Source organism: Cricetulus griseus (genome assembly GCF_003668045.3).
Source record: "Cricetulus griseus strain 17A/GY chromosome 1 unlocalized genomic scaffold, alternate assembly CriGri-PICRH-1.0 chr1_1, whole genome shotgun sequence".
NCBI lineage: Eukaryota > Metazoa > Chordata > Mammalia > Rodentia > Cricetidae > Cricetulus > Cricetulus griseus.
The window spans coordinates 145,521,322-145,543,115 of NW_023276807.1; positions in this window are offsets into that span (position 1 = coordinate 145,521,322).

Sequence of the window (21,794 nt, forward strand, 5' to 3'; positions counted from 1 at the left end):
TTAGCTGTTACTTCCATCTAGTCCAGTTGTTTCAAGTTCAGCAGAAACCTTGGTTATTTCAATGGACACTTTCTTTGGCCAGTAAATTAGCTTTTAATTACTGAAAACTCTTGCCAGATTCTATATAATTGAAACAATCAAATGATTGGCATAATTATATCTATAAGTATTTTTAAATATGTATCAAAATAGCTCAATGTAACTACATTTATATATATATATATATATATGTCAAATATGTTTTTAAAAGTATCATTTGTATCAAAAATTTAACTAAATTTTCAACTTCTGTACCTTAGTATAGTATTTCATGGCTTACTGATATCCTCCAGTTTGATAATAAGACTAAGCTGTGAAATAATTCATTCAATACACAGAGTAGCACTTTGAAGAAAATATTAAGATATTTAACTTTTAGTATTTAATTAAGATATTTAATTTTATGTAAATGATTCTCAGTTTTATCTAAAAGAAACTTCTAATGATTTCACTTCATTGAATTGTCAAAACTCAAAATGAAACTGAACTGATCATTCAAAAGATTTTTAAAATTTAAAATTATTTTGATTTTTTATAATAATTTAAAGACTGGCATAATGAAAAAACATGAATCCATCTAATGGTTTCCTTAAGTTTTGGTGGTGTGATTGTGTAGAAATTCACTGCAAAACTATGATTTTTTTCCTTTAAATGAGGGGAGGAAACATATGTGGACATACTTTCTTAGAAAAAGTGAGGATTTATTTGTTAATTGACTTTGAGATCCTAGGATTAAGGGTTTAAATACTATCTTTATGAAGGATAGAAACTAATTAAAGTTTTAATCTCAAATAATCTTAGGATTAGAGGTTGTCTCTTAAATTTATGGAGTGGTTAATTGAAATTAATTGTTTCTTTACAGTTCCATACACCTTGACTTCTACCTTCCCATGCTTGTGAGTGTTGTTTCTATTTTTCCTCATTTATCAGTGATAGGATTATGATATTATTGAACTTGTGAAATGCTACTATATTAAGTCAAGAAAATACTCTTATTTTCATTTTAAATGAATGGTTGATCTATGTCTAAATGATTCTTCAAGACAATATCAAAAATATAATTGTAAGAAATGACATGCAATATGGTTCATATCAAGAAATATCAGGCTATGGTGTCTCATCTAAGTTAGTTAGTTTGAGATTTTTAGAATGCTGTTGAGTTTCTTTGAAAAACTTCAACAGCGCAACTTAAAGATCTTAAAGGAAAGAAACAATAGATTACATGAATAGAAAAGGCGAGTATCAAGAAGGAAGGTGTGAGAAGAAGAGGAAGGATGTGAGGATGGGGGCATTGAGGTTGAGGAATGAATATCACTAAGGAACTTTGACATTCCTTGTGGAAACCTACTGCATTCTAACCATTGTGTATGTGTGTGTGTGTGTGCATATATATGCATATAAGTGTTTAATTGGAGTTATCTACACAGAGGAAAACACTACTCTCTGAACCCACAGATGGTCAAATATGTCCACTGCCAGATGTGGGATACTTGCTGTCTAATTGTTGATCAAGAGCATCCCAGAGATAAGCAATATAATATGATATACAAGTCATTGCCTTGCTTTTGCTTGCCCAGTAGAAGCTGATGGTGATACCCTATCATTGAAGATGCCACAGGCATTGGTCCTAGGATATGTGAACTTAAAGTTAGAAGTAATATGAAAGCTTTGTACTTGCTGGGTAGCTTTCATAGTACTGAAAGGTACTATGTAGATGGATAGAGGGATACTCATCAAAAGTCTTACTGATCAGTGAACTCTAAGAACTGTGATAACAACTGGCACAGCAATGCTGCAGTTGTGATCATGGTGCCAGTGTGGCACAAATGACACAGACGTGTCCAAAAACATGCTTGTATTTCATTTCATCTCCACAGGATAAAATGCATTTCCGGTTCTGTAAATGTTGCCAAAATCTCATGGTGGGGGAACTCATGGGCCCCAGGTGTGAACTTTCAACTACTATTTTGTGAAATGTTCAGAGTATCAAATTCTTCTGGAACTCTCATCTCAACATTCGTATCTTAGTGCTGTTTTCAGATCTTATTTCAGAAAGTCCTCTGTGCAGTAGATGGAAATTAATAGAGAAACACACAACTGGTCAAGGTAATTGTGAACAGCTGGTCTAAAAACATCAAATATTTAACACACAACTTCCCTCAGGCTTAGGGAATATAGGGAAGTTGAGGGTCAAAATGCTAGATTCTAGGGAAGTCAGAGCTATACTGTTTTCTGGAATTGATAGGGCCTGTGCACTCATGAACAGACAGTAAATGGGGTTGCCAGAACATGACCTGAACAAGACCAAGTCAGTCAACATTGTGACATGAAAAAAAAAAAAAAGAGTTCTCAAACATCTCAGTGTTAGCTTGAACAACTAGTGACAGTGATGGCTTCTGGGATAGTAAGAAACCATTTTCTCTAGGTGTGTGCCACTTTGTAAGCGGATGTTCCAGTGAATGGATTCACAACAATGTGTCTATGGGATGCATATATTGGACATTGTGGGTTACAGAAAAAATAGGATACAAAGTTGAGATGGATTTGGAGAGTGGAAGGTGGATCATAAAGAACTTGGAGGGTTGAAATGGGAATGAGCATGAACAAAATATATACATTATGAAACTTGAATAATTAATAAAATACCTTTGCAATATTTAAAACCCTAATAAATGTTACACTGTTTCCTCTTCACAGAAAAATAACATTTCTCAGGAGATAAAAACCCTACAAAAAGTTATTATTTAAATTTATTATCAGACAATTGAAGATATCTAAATTCTATAACAAATTCCCAAAGTATTTTTGTGAAAAATATTATAGATAATAATAGGGAGCCTCCAACCACACACATATGCATATTTATTGACTTGTACTAAAACCATTAACATTTCACATAAGAACAGAATCGCAAAATCAAATACCTAAGCAAATCTAAGTAAATATATATATTTCCCATTATATAACAGTATTAAATAATAATACTACAACAAGGTAAATGCGTTGAGTATTTATAACATTTTTACTTCACTTGAAAACTAGGAATGCATAAAATTATATCTACTAAATTATAAATATGCATGGGCATATGCTAGGTAAAGACTTAAGATTACATAGTTAGAACATTGAAGCTTGGGCTGTCAAATCATTTAATTTTGTGACGTTAAGAAAATTTTCTATAAAAACTAGAAATTTTCATTTGTGAGTGTCTCTAAGTTAGAGCCAGATTCTGTGTTATTGGTCAGGCCTATGTGTACTTCTTTTCACAGTGCTAGGACCCCATCTGACATAGACCTGAGAGGGCCCTGTGCATGCCGTGAGTTCATATGTGGAATGATCCTGCTGCATCTGTTTCTTTTGAGGTTTTACTTCTGTTTGTTTGTATGTAGTATTCTAGTTTGCTTATTTGTATTTCATTTTATTTTCTACTCTATCAGACACCTGATTGTTTTCTAAGGAGAGACCAAAAAGGTGTATATTCAGACTTAAAGGGAAGTGTAGAAGACCTTGGAGGAGCTGGGTGAGAGGAAAACTTATCAGAATGTATTCTATGAAAAAGATGTATTTTAGTAAGAGAAAAATTGAAAATTTGGAATTTGAACCATGACAAAGTTTAAGAATTAGGAGGATATCTATGTGGTCTATATACATAAAACAAGTATTTTATGTGTGTATGTGTGCGTGTGTCAGTGCCTGTGTGTGTGTGTGTGTGCGAGCGTACGTGCGTGCGTGCGTGCGTGTGTTTATGTGTTGTGGGATGGGGGACATTATGGTTGTACATTGACTGCAGGTGCCTCTGGAGGCCAGAGGTATCAGATCCTCTGGAGCTGACAAATTTAAAGTTTACAAAATAAAAGTCAATACAAAAATATAGAAATGTATCAAGTGTGAAATAGCATGAAATAAATTATAATAATTAGTAATATGAATATTTAAAATTTGTATATTATTCTTAAATCATTTAGACCATTACCTTATGTTATATCTATAGAATGCTAGAGTAGGGATTTCCCAGAAACTCTTTAAGACTTTCCTGTCTTCAAATATCTTAAGGCTTATCAGGTGTTTTTTTCATTCTAATGTTCATTTAATTGCTGATTCTAAAATATTTACTTATCAAATGAATGTGACATCATTCAAATTATTGGAAAGAAAACAAAAGTTAAGGCACCTATATTGATATAATAAAGTGATATCAGTGCCATAACATTTATATAATAAACACGGTGTTCACATTGTGTCTAATGATTTGAACTATCAAAATACCTTAGGGCATGCTACAAAATATAATTTAATGATTCCTGCAGAGTCAAGAGTTATTGAGAAGAGTGGAGTGTTAAGACATGCCAGGAGAAACAGATTGGATAAAAGTCACAGCAAAGTGCAAGCACTAAAGCTCTAAGTAATGGACTTGGTTTCAATATAAGAGACAAATGTAGAAAGATAAAAAGAAGACGCTTTGGTTAGGATTATAAGCAAATTGATGAATTTCTCATGAACTAAATCCTATTAGTGGAAGAACATGTGGTACAGATTGTTTAGTGAATAAATGGAAGTAGAAATGAAGCTTATTTGATTTTTATGTTGAGAAGTAAGTGAAATAAGAATGCTCTTATGACTATTAAAGAAAGCATAGTTATTGTTCTGAAGTGAAGTAAATCAATGTAGTGGTTTAAATTTTGGTAACAAAACTGAAACCACACATGTCAAATTTATAAAAATATAGACATCCTACTGTTTGCTGGTATGTGATGGGTGCTAGTTGAGGGAGTGTCATTTTTGGTCAAGTATGAGGCCTCTGAGAATATTGCAGAATATGACCCTACACTCATGTACATGCTGATAGTATTTAGTTGATGAAAGAGACCAAAACAGGTATACACACAGAATTAGGAGAGAGCAGAGGTTGTGAATTCAAATAGTCAGGAATTAAAGGGTAGAAATGTGGAGGAGTTAATCAAAACATATTATGTGTATGTACAAAATAAACTTAATAACATTAATAAAATTAATGAAAATTATCAATCAAAATCTCCCAAAATGCAATTTTGCCTTCTTGTCAGCATTCCTGATTTCATTGATCTTAAGCCACATGCTTATAATCATTTCAGTTGTCACAAATAAGATCTGAATCAACAGAAAATGTATATCGTAATTATCCATCACTGGGCAACAATTAAAATGGAAGTACTCTTACGTGCTACAAAGATGTATTTTGAAGAAAACACTATAGATATCATTAGTAACACTCAAACTTTAGGTTCCTATGTAAACACTCAAAACAGTGATTATAAACCTTCAATTGGGACTGGGATTGACATGTAAAATAATATTTCTAATTTAAATAAAATCTATTAAAAATAAAGTAAATAAATAAACCTTCCATTACAGAATTAACGTTTGGATGATGATGGTGTATGTACACTGTGTAGAAAATTTTAACAGATAGAAAAGGCTTAGTTAGGAAGAAGTCACTTCCCTATGGTCTTTTAGCAGGAAACTCTAGTCTTCTGTTGGACAGGAATCTGAATTTAGGATGTACTCTTCTTGCTCCACACTAGACTTGACCTTGATCTGGACAGAAACTATGCATATTTCTCACTCAAATCTTTCCAGTTTGCCAAATGCAAGAAATGCAAATGCCTCTGGGATTTTGTTTTTTGTTTTTAATTTAACTTGGAAACCACCTTCTTTTACATGTCAATCCAAGTTACCTCTCCTCCCCTCCTCCCCTGTCTCCCATGGATTCCTTATCCCTTCCTCTTTTTGGTCCCCAGGGAGGGTGAAGCCTTTAATGGGGGGAATCTTCAAAGTCCCTAGCCACATATAGTATAGAAACCAAGGGAGAGAGAGAGAGAGAGAGAGAGAGAGAGAGAGAGAGAGAGAGAGAGAGAGAGAGAAAGAGAGAGAGAGAGAGAGAGAGAGAGAGAGAGACTGTTGACTAATACATTCTGGCAGTTAGTAAGTGGCACTATATGGAAAATTTTTCCACTTTCTACTTTCTAAGCCATCCAGAGAATGAGATAAGAGGACTAAAGGTACCAACAATGAAAAACGTCATCAGTCTTTTTCCTTCATTCTCAACTATGATTTACACATTTTGGCCTAAGGAGTGAAAAGGACTAAAAGAACTAAAAGTTGATCTTTGTTTTAAACAGATTATGTTTCTTGATTTACTGACACAATTTCCCATAGATCCTAGCAACATGTATTTTGTCACAATGGAAATAAAGGCTGCTTCACTGAGGGTTAAGGAATGACGTGATGAATAGAATTCTCAGAGCCGTCCTGTCACAGGCAGGATAGATTTCTCTGCAAACGGTGGTATTTGAGATCCAGGTTCACTGAGGAGAAAATATGTTGGTGGATAGAAATTCCCATTTTAACATCTATTTCTCAGCTGGGTTTTCATGGTGAATGTACAAAGTAATTTCATGGAAAGAGTCAAGTAATCACTCAGTGACATTTGTGGCTCCAAACAGACCTAAAGAAAACACAAAAATGAGAATCTAACTGGAAGTTCCAACTGTTTGACTATTTTCAACGTGTTTTCTTCTCCTTTTTTCATTGATATTTGAACATTTCCCTTTTATATAGGAGGAAAGGAATTTGAACTACTATAACTAAGCAAGTAAATTTTGAAAATATTTAGTGACCACATATTTATTAGCATAAGCACTTAGACCTTGGTTTAGTTACAAGGATTTGGAGTTCAGCATGCATGCTGGTTGGTCTAATCATAATGTTCAGATAGACATAAGGGAGAGAAGTCATCTACCAGTGGTAAACTACCAACAAAAGTTTATTCTGGGAAACTTTCAGGTTTGCTTTTTTGATACAGGGTGTCATGATATAGCAAAAGCTGGCATGGAACACAGAATTCTCCTGCCTCAGCTTCCACATTTTAGGAATTATATGTATTGGTACTAATCCCACCAGAAAAAGAAGTTTCTGGATATATTTTACTAAATAACAATAATATGATATATGACTATAAGCTTTCTACTTCTCATTCATTTATCAATTTCTTGACTAGTGCTCAATTCTGTTGAACTAAAATAATATAAATATTGGTGATCCTAGAAGTCAGATAGGTCATACATAAATAAACTAAAAGTAAATATTCAACATAGAAGCAAATAATTTGAGGAGATTTGAATGACACAAAGTATTTGGACAACATAAAGAAAATAAATGGAAAATAAAAGATAAATTGAAGTGTAATTTCTATTTTGGATTTTCAGGAAGCATGACATTGTTTTAAGACACAGATTCAGAAATAAATTAAATGTGAAAAGTTATCAGGCAGTCAAATTATTTTACATTGCCACAGCTATATGCAAAATCTCAGAAGAAGAAATCATTTGTTTTAGAAAATGAAGAATTCAGTGTTGGAGTATACTGATAAAGAAAGGAATCATTTCAGAAAGTTGGGGAAAGCATAGCCATATGGATATCATGTTTTATGTTAAATGGGTTTCTTGGTCTGTAATAGTAATGGACACAATGTACCTTAAAACATTTTGTAGAAGCAAAGGTGACAATGTGTCGATATTCCATAAGGTTCTTCTTTCTTACTCAGGGAATTCATTGCAATCTTTACTACAGAGTAGAAACTTATCACATAAAGCTAAACAGGGCATGTTCACATTCAAACTTCTACTGTGCTATAATATTTTAAAAACGGTGTCACAGAGAATTGAAAAATCACATATCAATTTTCTCTGTACTTATGATGCTAGAGAAACCTAAGTGTAAATATGTCCTTTATGTACTTGTTATTTTATATTCAAAATTAGCAATAGTTACAAACTCTATACAAAGTCTGTTCTTAACCTCATGATGGGAAACATCCAAGGAAGAACAGTGCCTTTTCACATGAAGTAAAATTCTGATACTGAAATTAAGAGTTGGAAAATACATCTTGAAATTTTAGCACACTTTTCATTTTACTACTTGCATTCTTATCATATTAATTAAGGAATGCTGATAATGAATGCATTCATTAATCTACTCAGCATTTAAAATGTGTAACACTAGTCCATTAATTATTACTAGCAATGCAGTCAGTATGGAAAGAATATTAGAAATGTAAATACTGCTAATATTTCATATGTGCAAATGAGAAGTGACATCAAAGGGTGGACACATCTTTAGTACTTTGTTGGTAACTTGACAAAAGACTATATTACTGATTACTTTTATGTCAATGTGACCAAATCTTCTGGTAGAAAGAAAATATAAGAACTGTATTTGTGCACTGAGTTCCAGATGATTGCAGAGATCAAGCAATGTGAGTCAGTACCTACAGAAAAGAGTATCAGGTCATAGCTGATCATGGCAGCAGACCAAGAAACAGAGGGACTCTGAGATTTGGGCAAAGCAAAACTCCAGACATTTATGGCTAGTGACCTAATGATAGCAAGACCTCACCTACTGGAGCTTTCACAAAACCCAAAACATTACCAACCAAAATGATAAAAAGAAATATTTAAACCTTGAGTCTGTTAAAGGATATTTCAGAATCAAAGCATAATGATTGAAAAAGATAGTTATTATGTGTTTTGTTTTAATCAGGTTAGTGTGAGAGTATACATGATTGTTTCAGATCTTCTTTATTGATAGAACTGAAGAAATCAGGCAAAGCAAGGTTCATATATTTACATGTTTGTATGTGCATATATGTACATAGGAATGATAAAGTTCTATGGAGAAGTAGATTAGGATGTTCAAAATTCATTACTGAATCCAATTTATATTTTTACTTTGAAGGATAACAACAATGCATGATAATTCTTAGTGTTGTGCTGGAACTATTTATAAGTTGCTTGAAAATATATAAAATTTTTAAGAATTTATGACTTCATTTCTAAATTGTTGGTATCTTAAAATTGAGCATAATGAGCAGAGACAAGAATGGTATTCATTTAATTTTGTTACTAAACTCCTCACTCTTTCCCTCAGTGTTTCTGTTATCAGTATCATGATGGATAATTGCTCCCTTTGTCACATTGATTGACCAACCAGGTGTTATTGGTACTAGGAATGTCTGCTTATTAAAAACAAAAACTAAGTGTGGTATAGAATTGTTTGTGTGTGCTTAATGCCAGGAGGAAATACTGCAACTTAATTCTTTGTCCTGTTTGCTTCAAAACTTGTTGATTCAAGTTACCTTGCTATATATGTAGACAAATTACACAATCAAATGGTGTGAGTGTAATGATTTCACTAGACACAAGCTAAATGATAAATGAGTGTTTTACTGAAAAACAACTTACACAGAACAAGAAAGAACCGCTGCAGCCTGTCTCTGCCCTTCAGATCTGATCTGTGACCAGAGAGAGAGAGAGAGAGAGAGAGAGAGAGAGAGAGAGAGAGAGAGAGAGAGAGAGAGAGAGAGAGATCATGCCTCACACTTTCCTCTTTCCACTTCTGTCCGAAACTGAAGCCATGCCCAAAGGGGTGTGGCCAGTCTTACAGGTTCACAGACAAGATTCGGCTACAGTTAAATTATCTTTCCACCAGACATTACACATCTTTCCAGCATAATATTTATTCTCCTATGTAATATTACAGTTTTATTTTAAAAAATAGAATCCAGAATTTAGTATTTATAACCTGTTACTGTCATGAATCCAATACCTTATAAAACCTTTCTTAAGCTGAAAATAGTATTTATGCAAGTGAGTCACATACTTCTTAAATTACTTAATTTAAAAAGATCATTACTAATTAGGCATCAATAAAAGAAGCCAACTGACAGCTCATTGTTGTTACATACATTCATATCAGCAGAAACATCATTGATATATACATCAATACCAGCAGAAATGAGTCATCATTTAGGACATGAGAGTTCCATTTATGAAGGCATGGTATAGACCCCAACATATGTGAGGGGGTGCTAATATTGAAACTTTCATCCCAGGTCCCATAAGCTATGCTTTATTTGTTTTTTCCTAGTATAATTTTAAGTATGCTAGGTATCTGTGTGCATTTTCTAGTTTCATGCAACTATGTACAAGGGAAATCCTTCCATTTCCCTGATGAATATCTCTGTTCCAGAAATCACTGAATTAATTCAAACTACAGTACCAATTTTTCATAGTTAGTTAATGATTCTGCTTTGAAAATGTAGAATTGCAGTCTGTTTCTCTTTTTTCTTTCCCCATTTTTTTCATTTTATCTTTCTGTTTTGTTTTCCATTAGTTTGAACTGCTAAATGACCTGTTTTAGATGGTCAGAAATAAAAGTTGTGTCAAAACTTGATTGGATCCTACAGTTGAAGGAAAGGAAGAAACCTGTGATAAGCCTCTGAAGTTATTACCTTGGAAAATCAATTATCTGCTGTGAGGTAACAACAGTGAACTACTTTCTGGAAGGATGAGAGAGAAGAGCAGTGGGAGAGGATTAATGGAGCAGTTAGCGGAGTATTGATTAGGCCTCAAACTAGTGAGTTTAAGTCTGGATCTTGCTAAAAAGGAGAAAAAGTCAATTTACTCAAATAATAGTTTAATAACTATTTAACGAGAAAATTCTTGAGGCATTCCATTGCATTATGTGTTAAAGCTCATATTGGCCATGTTCATCACATACCCAAGGACAAATGCAAATACAAATACAAATACAAAAAATACAAATGACAGTATTCCAGTGAATCATTTGATTTTAATTTTCATCATTTCACCTTATCTAAAATGCATGCTAATTATTTTGTCAAATATTAATAATTTTAATTTATATAAATATATTCATATCCATAATAAACAACTTCCATTAACTTATATAGACATTCAGGTTAGGATGTAAAATAAGAAATAAAGAAAATATTAAAAAAATATATAAGGGATATTTAGTATAAACATTTCACTCTACTTTTTATTATGGCCTCATAGAACTTCCATATAATTGAGACACCCAAGAAGTAAAAGAAGTTAAAATTTTATAGGCAAGATAGGGATAGATGAACAGCCCTGTCTCATATCAGCAAGTGCTGGGCTGCACCAAAGGGCAGGGCAATTTCCTAACATGCACAGGAACCTAGGCCAAAGGCACAACATTCCATAAACACTAACATGTGCTTTATATTAGAGGCAGTTACTTAGATGTTGAATTATCATCAATATTTGGTTGGACAGTATTCAAAAAATATTTGGCAGATTAATATCGTATAAGGAATAAAGTACAATAATTTTGAATATATATAATGTAATGTACACACATATATAATACTCATTAGGCTGTTTGTATATCCTAATTCATAGGTATATTAAGGTTTTGTGAGGATGATCCACTTCAAAAATAGCTTGAAAATATTTAGGTCTACATGCTTTCTGCTTTAACCTCATCATCATGAGGATTATAGACTCTTTTTGTTTATCTGTGAACGTACACATTGGTTTACAGTATTCTAAGAAATTTGTGTATTTCATTTCAAGTGAATCTTGTTCATCAACTTACCTCATTTTTCCATTTTTGAAGTAGTATTTTTTGCAACAAACTTCATTTTCAGAGTCATACTCCTCTATTTGAAAGAAATAAAATTGGTTGTCTAGATAATTAAAGGAAAACATTAACATTTCATATCACTCCTGTTGTCCCTGGATACTGTTGGTACTTATTTTAAAACACTATGCACCTTAAGATAGTTAAGCATCTGTCTGAATCACAAGAGTAGTCCTGTCTCTAGCATTTGACTTTGGCTTGTTTCTTTTACATTGGACTCCATTAGAAGTGAGGAATTTTTGCTATCATTTCAGCTTGCATATTATCAAATACAGAGGAAAGCCTTCTGGACAGATACAATGCAAGACCTGTAATCTCATGTATATTTGGAGAACTAGTGAGAACATTTACTTTAACTCCAAACTTGCACTGAGAAAGTGCTGAGGCTTTATATAAATTAGGACTGTGATAACTACCTTAGGCTTTTAGAGTTTGCTTTTTAAATGAAGAACAAGGCTACATGGAGTTTGATAGAGTAAACAATAGACTTATAAGGGTTATGTTTTAATGTATGAGTTTATAACTTGTCTGTTATGAAGGTTTTTATTTTATAGTTGGCAAAATTTGTATGATAAACAGATACAAATTATATATATTCTAAAATATCAGCAAATAAGATAAAAATAATACCAGTAATATTAACATGTAGTAAATATAAGTATTCAGATAAATTCATTAACTTTTTCATATATAATTTCTTTAGTTTCTCACACCCACATAGGGCAGCTTACAAACAGCTGTAACTACAAATCAGGATCAATTATTATACCTTTATGCTTGTAAATAATAGGAAGTCTTAAAACGTGTTTCTAGTAATACTCAGGTTTTACTAGCAAGCTGATTTCCACAGTGAATTGATTTATTTATCATATTTGTTCCTCTACTTAACAACCATATATTGAGCAAATGCTATAAAATATGTGTTTTATTATAAAATTTTCTCTTCTCTCATTTTCATTTTATTGATTCTTTGAGAGTTTCCCATCACAATCCTCTTCTAGACACTTCATATCTTTCCTTTAATCTTGTAGTGTTCCCCACAAAATAATGTCTAAAAGATAAGATGAAAGAAATTAAAAGTAACAATAATAAATTTTTAAAAGAACAGAAAAGCACTTTGCTCCTTCATTTTTACCACTTCTCCATTACCTCTTTCTCCACGTTAGTGACACCAGGAGATGCAGTGGATAACTCAGTATACTCTCTTGTCCAAATAGATTTACTTGCAAATGTTCATTGTGTAAAATTTTTGGTCAGGTTCAAGGCTTCTGTTTTGGTACACTATTGACACTGGTTCCCCACAGACATTCTTCTCAGGTATCCTGCAACTTCCCTTAATCATGGAAGTCCTGTGGCCATGGTTCTCCAGGATCAACACCTACACACACTCCAGCCTGTCATAGATGGTGTAGATGTTGAGGTGTACCAACTCCTACCCCTGCCTGTGTGCCTGGCAGCAGGTTAGTTAATCATTCCATACTGACAGGACCATCTTCTCATGTGTGGGTCAGAGACAGCTTTCCCAGGCCAGTGATGAGGCACAGGGCAAGCTTTTCCATGTCTAGGAGGCAAGCTCATCCACAAGGCGAGGCTAGCCCTCCAGTGCCAGGCTCATGAAAGTTCATTGTGCCAGGTCTTGGGAGGTTCACAGTCAGCCCTCCTGTGGGAGTAAGGGGACAGATCACTCCGGGCCAGTGAGGGGTATGCCAACCAGTGGGGCCCTCATACTTCAACACATGCATGGTTCAACATATGGTTCAGCACAGGGTTTGTATGGGCCCCTATGGTAACATAGGCAATGGACATCCACACAGCCCCAAGCTACAGGACCACACACCCAGATGTGTTTACAGGATGTCACCATGGCACTGGATGTCACCATGGCCCCAATACTCCTATATGTATGGCTTTGGTGGCAACATGACACATGGAAACCACATATGGCCTCAGGTGTCAGCACATCCCCAGGCACCTGTACAACACTCAGTGGGTAAAAAGAGCCACTGACATCAGTGCAGACTCTGGCTACAGCATGGCCATGGACCCAGGCATGGTCTCTGAAAGCAACTCAGACCCAGTTGACACATGGTCACTGGTGGCAGTGCAAGCCACCCGTATCAAAATGGGCCCAGAAATACCTCATCTCGATTCCCCACCATGGCACTAGCTGTGACCTAAAACCTGGGTATCTATGTGACCCTCAGTAGTAACCACAGCCATGGACATCATCATGTCTCCTGTTCAAAAGAAATATATAAACTAATAAATCCTAGGCATTGAAATACAGCTGATTATATAAACGATTCCCACTAAGTGTTACTTTTAGTAGAGGGAACTAGGAGAAATTTAACAAGCTGAATAAGCTTAAAGTTATAAAACAATCAGTTAAAAGCACTATTAAATATCAAAAATGAAACACTTTAGTGGTATGATTTCTGTATTAGTGTTTTATATTATGTAGATTTAATGTTTTCTGCAAATCTTGTTTAGAACTAGAAAAGTCATCTCCTGTTGGATAAATCAGTATAGCTAACTCTCTCACAAAGCAAACAAACCAAAAGCATTGTTCCCTTGAATAGAGGATTGTTACCAAATTCCATTCAGTTATGCAGTCATATTTGACTTTCTTTAAATTAAAGCTACATGTCATCTATTAAGACCGATTGGTAAGTAAGATAACTTGATTAGTTTCTTGTGTCTTCTTATTTCTACAAATCACCAATAAACATTGTATATTGGTTCCTTTACCATCAGTACTTCTTATTTCCTTTAACTGATTGCAATGAGTAGAACAGACCAAAAGTTAAACATGATTTGTATAAATAGAAACTGTATTCACATTTCAATTAAAAATTCCAGAATGACAATAGAATTTGACAGGTTTTCACATATTAAATTATAATTGGGATATCATTGGTGCACTATTTGTGGAATGCCTATTAGCACTAGCTAATTTTCATTTTGAGAGCAGGAAAGGAAATTTGCATATAATGCATGATTTAGCATCACATAAAGTGTCAAAAGAGATTCAGAGTTATATGTCTTATAAGAGTAACTTAGACTAATAACCTAGTGTTTTAATAAGAGAAACAAAACTTCTATTTAATAACAATACTAGTACCCCCAGCATTGTAAAATGTCACAGGTAAGAAATATATTAAGAAATATAATGACTTGTTTAAGAGATTGATATACAATATATTTTCAAAATTAGGAATAATTAAGTAATATATTTATTTAACATATTGAAACAAAACAATTCCATAAATACCTGTAAATTATTCCACAAGTTGAAAATATTATGATAATTGAATATTAATAATTTGAAAGTATTGGGAATATTCTGTGAATAATATTTTGCAAAATATATCTTAGTAAAATATATTTGAGGTACTACATTTCAGGAAATTTGGATTGTTTTGAAAAGTTCTTTATAATTTAAGTATTTAAGTAAATATTCAAAGTTTACCTTTTCTTATATAGTTTTTATTTAAATTGTTCTGAGAAAATATAAAAAAGTAATAGTATATTTATGGGATTGTCACATATCTTCATAGACATTAGCTATGCTTTTTTTCTTCAAACTAATTCAGGATTGAAATGTACCTAAGTAAGTACACTGGATCATTAGCTGCTTAAGCTGGGAAAGTAATTTTTATTGGGGAATATGTAGTATATAGAAATATTTCTTTCAAGGAAATTTTCAAATCTGAAATATAATATGAACACACACAATATATTGACCTGTTGAAAAGAATAAAGCCATCCATACGTGGTAGAAAAGAAAATAGAAATACAGATATACACATATCTGTAATTCCTCATCAAGGAATTTTCTGTTCCAGCAGATAGAGAAAATTACAGAGATTTCTACCTGGTTAATATACAGAGAATAATTGATTATAGGGTACTAAGGCCCAACTGATACATCTACATACAATTCAGTCTGTAAACTACAAGATCAGGGAAAAAAGCAGAATATTTTAAGAAACTAATAATGTTTTATAAATAAAGCATTATAATGTTTTCTAGACATGAAAAGTAAGTGACCCCATTGAAATCATTTGTCAAGGATACTTGCCAAATTACAATGCTTATTGATATTGACAAAAGATTGACGAAATTTCCCAAGGTCTCACACATAGATGAATAATTATTGGTTTAAATGACTCCTGAGAATGGAATACTCATTTTTATCCAAGGATGAGTGCCTTGATATATCTTATCAGTCATTTGTAAATACAAGTATATATAAGTACTAAATGGGCTGCATACAGTGTATGTATGTGTGTGTGCACATGTGGGTGTATTTTAATAACCAAAGATAAACAGTCATGACTCTAAGTGGACATTAAATTTTAAAAAAATGTTTAATTATAATGCAATCCTAGGATACTCCTGAGAGCAATTTGATATTTTGAAAACAGAGTTGAAAGAATATGTATCCTTATGTGAAAGGAAAGGCCAAGAAAGTGAAAGTGAAGCAAAGTCTGATTTGTGATCAGATTTATAAGGGATAACAAGTTAATCCTGGACAAAGTAATCTGCCATTAAGAAGGTAATACACAAGTTTTGGTATTCATTATGATCTAGGTCTTTCAAAGGAACAATACTAGAATAAAAGCTGCTACCTGTTATTTCTGTTAATTTATTTATTATTCTATTTATTGTATTTCTTCTTTGAGAATACTACTTTGCTTACAGTAAGGGTTTGAAAATCACATCTTAAATGATTAAATAAATAAAATCAGATCAGAATAAATATTTGGGAAGAAATTCCATCATGGGTGTAACAGATATGGTGTTTACCATATATAGCTGAGAAGAATACAATTGGGTTTCTTATAGATCCATTGATACAAGAGGTCTAAGTAGGTTAAAAACCCAACATTTTCCAAGAATTTAATATTGAAAGGCAGACCAGATGGTAAATGTAAATATGAAATTAGGTCTATAATAGATACCAAAATTTTGTAACATGTTTGGTTGTTCCAGGAAGTAGCACTTCTTAAATTTAGATCAGAATCAGAATTTCATGATTTCATTATTTTATTATAGAGAAGTTGTGAGAAAATAAACTTGAGTAAAAATCCTCAAACCTCCTAATTTCTCTTCGTGCAAATCTAGGTAGCATGATAATTTCCTTCTTTAATTCTTAAAAAAATACTACAACGATTTATAATACTAGGATGACATGAAAGAGCATATGCTATATTTTCGGCAATGCTTAGAATAAAATCTTGTTCACTGGAGGCTAGTTATCATTAGAAGAAGGATAACCAGGAAGAGAAGCAAAAGAGCAACGAAATAAAGGCAGATTCTGATAATTGTCCAGATTCTCTATTAATATAAAAAACAATAAAATGCCAAAGTGATCTGGCAGTGATGGAGTCTTGGTCAAAACCAGAATAGTCTCACATCCTAGAGATTGATCAATTAGAAATATGAACTTTGGCTACCTTCTGGGCCATGTAAACATAAAGATATGTGTACATGCTTACACATTTTGCAAAAGGAAAACTTAGCAAACAAAAGCAACAACATGTATATCTGAAATAGCTAATTCTAAATGAGAAACTTATAGCCAGCTATCACAATAAGAATACTACAAAGTATACTCTCTGCTGTCCAGGGAACTGTGAAGCCAAGGTTTTATGAGCAATTGCTTATGGTGCAAATTGTTCCTTCAGTATTTGATTTTACTGACATTTGATAAACTGCCACTCATTAAACTTGTTATCTATATTTGTATGGTTGTATGTTTTCTGTACTTGAGTTTGTTTGTTTGTTCAGCATACCAAAATATGTCTTCTTTCAGAGCTTCTGTCAGTTATACACACAAGAATATTTACAAACACAATACAGTAATTCAGTAATTGATGACTGTAAACAAGAGATCGTGTCATGTCTCTCATTCTGGATGCTATTTTTATTTAAAGGAATGCAATTTAGGCTATTCAAGAAAAATCTATGCCACATGTCATTTAATTTATCTGCTTTTTCAATTTTGTTTAGCAGATGATTGCATTTAGATGACTAAAATACATAATATTCCTTTTATGAATTTGTGACATACACAACCTCTCATGTTTTGTCCACTAAATATACTATAATACAAAAACATAACATTGTACATAATAGCAGGTGACTAATAGAAATATTCTATTTCTATTGTAATAATTATAATAAATTTTAATAATAAATTTATTTATAAATAATAAATTTATTATAATAAATTATAATGAATATAATAATTATAATAAAAACTGTTTGGCTACTAGAAATTTGGTTGGAACAATCTTACTAACCCACTACAATATTTTTTTCTGGTTATAACAGTAACATAATAACATTCAATGTCTAAGGACATTGTCAAAGGTGATTACTATGTAATATATTTCCATTTTGATATATGCTGAGACTTGAATGTTTGTACCCCATGCCTCCTTACTTATATTTCAAATCCACACCACCAAAATAATGGCCTTAGGATGGTAATTAAATCATAAGACAATGAAGAGGTTTAGCACTATAAAAGAGCAGCCTCAGGAGACCTCATGACGGTATCTGTCATGTATATTTAAACAAACGCATTTTTGAAATTTCAGCATATGGAATCATGTAAAAATATATCTTTTTCTTATAAGACTCTCTAATTTTCATAAGTTCTTGTATTGGAATAGAGAAAAATATCTTTTAGTCATTATAATCATTACATTTACACCCAATGTATTTGTGTTTGTGAGACTAACACATACGCAGAAAGAGGGAGAGAGACAGAGACAGAGAGATAGAGAAGGGCACAGGGAGGAGAGAATTATGTCTGTGTACTTACTGTTCTAATTTAAAGTAAGGTAAATGTTTACATTGTTCTTATATATGATATTTTGTGTCTTGTACATTGACAAATAAAGCTAAGAGTTTTTAATCAAAATAATTTCAATACTATGAGATGAAAATGTTATCTGAATTTATATTTAATATATAAATATTAAATTGAAACATATCACAATGTACATATACATGTCTGGTAATAATGATTGTATTTCACTTTTATAATAATGTTATTTCATAGTTTAAGTAAATATATATTTGTTCATAAATGTCTGTATAAAATTCATGTTTATTTTCAAAGTTCTTCATTTCATAGTTAAATAAGTACCTTAATATATATATATATATGTATATATATAAATACATATATATACATATATATATATATATATATATCCATAAATAAATATAAAGCCTCCTGCTCTTAGAAAACTTTTCTTCCTGTGGGGTTGCCTTATGCAGTCTCAATATGAGGGCTTTTGTCATGTCTTAATGTATCTTCTTTTGTCATGCTGGGATTTTGTTTCTTGGAGGTCTTATCTTTTCTGAATGGAAATGGAGTGGGATTGAACCTGTGAGAGAGTAGAAGTGTGAGCCTTCTGGAAGGAGCGGAGGGAGGGGAAACACTGGTCTGGACGTGTTGTATGAGAGAAGAATCTAATTTCAAAAAAATAATAAGTCTGTGATGAGTATTTATATTCAAGTCATTAATTTTTCAGATAAAAAACTATTTATAAATCATTTCCATATTAAAGTCAATTTTGTACACACTTATAATTTAGTTAAATTCAATAATAATAATATAATGCCAATTACATGCATAAAAAATAAGATTGTTATATGAAAGAGACCTGAGAGGAAGCCTATCTTACTACTATTTGGTGAGTACATTCAGAGCCATCTAAACATAAAGATATGCATACATGCATTCATAGTTTGCAAAAGGAAATATTAGTAAACATCACTGACATCAAACTATGCCACATGAAAAAATGCTGAGAGAAATAAAATCTTATTATCTGTTTTTGAGGGTGCAAATTAATATATTTATTGTGGAAACCAGCTTGGAGATTTCTCAAAAAAATTAAAAATAAAACTACCATATAATCCAGAGAATCCCATATTCTAAAATAGAGGTCCTTGCACTACTTTTTCATTACCACTTATTTCACTGTAGCAATGTTTTGGAATCTACTAGTAAACCATTAATAGTAAACGGACTATCTATATCTGTATCTATATAAATATATATATATATATTTGTATCTATGTTTCTATCTATCTATCTATCTGTGTGTAGGAATACTTGTCTAATCAAAATATAATCACAAAATTTTCAGGAAAATATTTTCCCTTAAATATTGAATACCTGTAATTATATGTGCATATATGTAAACAAATGTAAATGGGTGTGGAGCTTAAAATGCACAATGGAGAACAAGAAAAGGAAAGTACTAGCAGATGAGGAAGAAGTGAGTGAAAGTAATGAGCCTAAGTTATGAAAGTGGATATGAAGCTAATTGTTCTTCTAGTCCTGACAGTCATAGAGCTATTCATTTTTGTGGTGAATAAGTGCATACAAAAATATTTCATAATGAATGTATAAGGTCCAAGTGAAGCCCCACTGCTTTCATTCCAAATGGCTCCTCCAATTTTATAGATGCTTTAACTGTATGGAGTGCTGATCTATTTTTATCTTATAACCCACATATACACATAAGACAGAGAAGATTGGAGGATCTTACCTTTACATTCTTTAGTCTACAAGCCTAGCATGTTTTTATTACATTGGAATATTACATGAACAGCTGAAAAAGTGAATTGTTAAAGAACCACCACCACATTTCTGGAGGCATACCAAACAGTAGAGCTAGAGCAGCTAATTAGAAACTAGACACATTGAATGAAATTTATCATTTTTGAGAAATCCATCTTTAGAAAAGATGCTGAATTAACCTCAGTTTCATTCATAAGACAGACTTCAAAAATGTTGCACAAAGTTATTTTAGATGTGGAATGATATACACCTTTTTGTGTCATCTAGTTAGGAAATGTTGACATTTGTATGAACAAAATAGCAATAATTGCGGTATCAAGTTTAATTTTTATGTAATGTTCATTTTAGCATTGTTTCTTGTATTTTTAAATGCTTCATAGAACAGAGTTTTGATCTCAGTTTTCAGTAAAATGTGAATATATCTAGCATACATTTGAAATCAAGAATATATTTTAAATATGCATCTAATAGACCTTGACTATTCTTCCTCTTATCCAGAATCTTACAGAGCTATGTTATTTCCCATTTTTCTTTTACTGAAAGCAGATGGTTTTTGTTTTCATACAATATCTTCCAATTACAGTTCTCCTTCGCCAAATCCTACTAGATCTTCTATACAAATACATACCCTTTATTACTCTCTCTTAGCATACAGGCATCTAAAAATATAATATTAAAATAAAAGTAAAACAATAACAAATGATTAAGAGAGAAAACAAACAATAGTAAAAATGTTGCAGAAAAGCACAAGAAACATGCAAAGACATAAGTTCTTACATATGAAGTTGGAAGCTATAATATTTACACAGAGACCTCTAAGATACCAAGAAAAACAAAAGCTCAGAGAAAGCATTGTGAGACAAAGATCCTCCAAAAATAGTACTGAGCTTGGTTGGAGTTGATATCTACTGTTGAGCCCTATTTGGCTCAGACTGGTGCTGGCTCTATGCATGTTGCCATAGTCTCTCTGAGTCCACATGTGTGCTGGGGGTTCATCTACGTTTAGAAGAACTTTTTTTCTTGGTATCCTCCATCCCCTATGGTTCTTTCAATCTTTCCTTCTCCTCTTCCACAAGGGTGTCTTAGCTTGGATTGGAGGGATTTGATGGAGACATCCTTCTTAGAGCAGAGTGTTCCAGGATATTGCAGTCTCTGCATTTGGCTAGACAACTATTTAAAAAGCAAACAAAAGTATTGCTTCTCAGTTTAACATGTTTGAGAAAATACTGACCATTTAAAATAAGATATTATGTGCTATGTATGTATGTATGTATGTATGTATGTATGTATGTATGTATGTATGATGTGTATATGCTCACTTTAATAAAGTCGCATTTCTTATTTTTTACACTTTCCAGTATTCCTTTAATGTATATCATATTTTGACTGTTAAGATTGTTGTCTTCATAACAGATTTTACTTACAAAAGAAAGAAGAGTAAGTCACTGTGGTATTTCAGCTCATTCTGGAAGAATCATCTATATACGTAAATGATTTCACTAGAATCTTAATAAGCACCCTAGCAGCACCAACATAACTCAAAGCACTTTCTCTGGGATTCTGATGCCAGTGTGTGTTCTATCTTCAGAGTAAAGAAAGGAGTGCAAATGGGATGGAGTATATAAGAGTACTGTGTGGA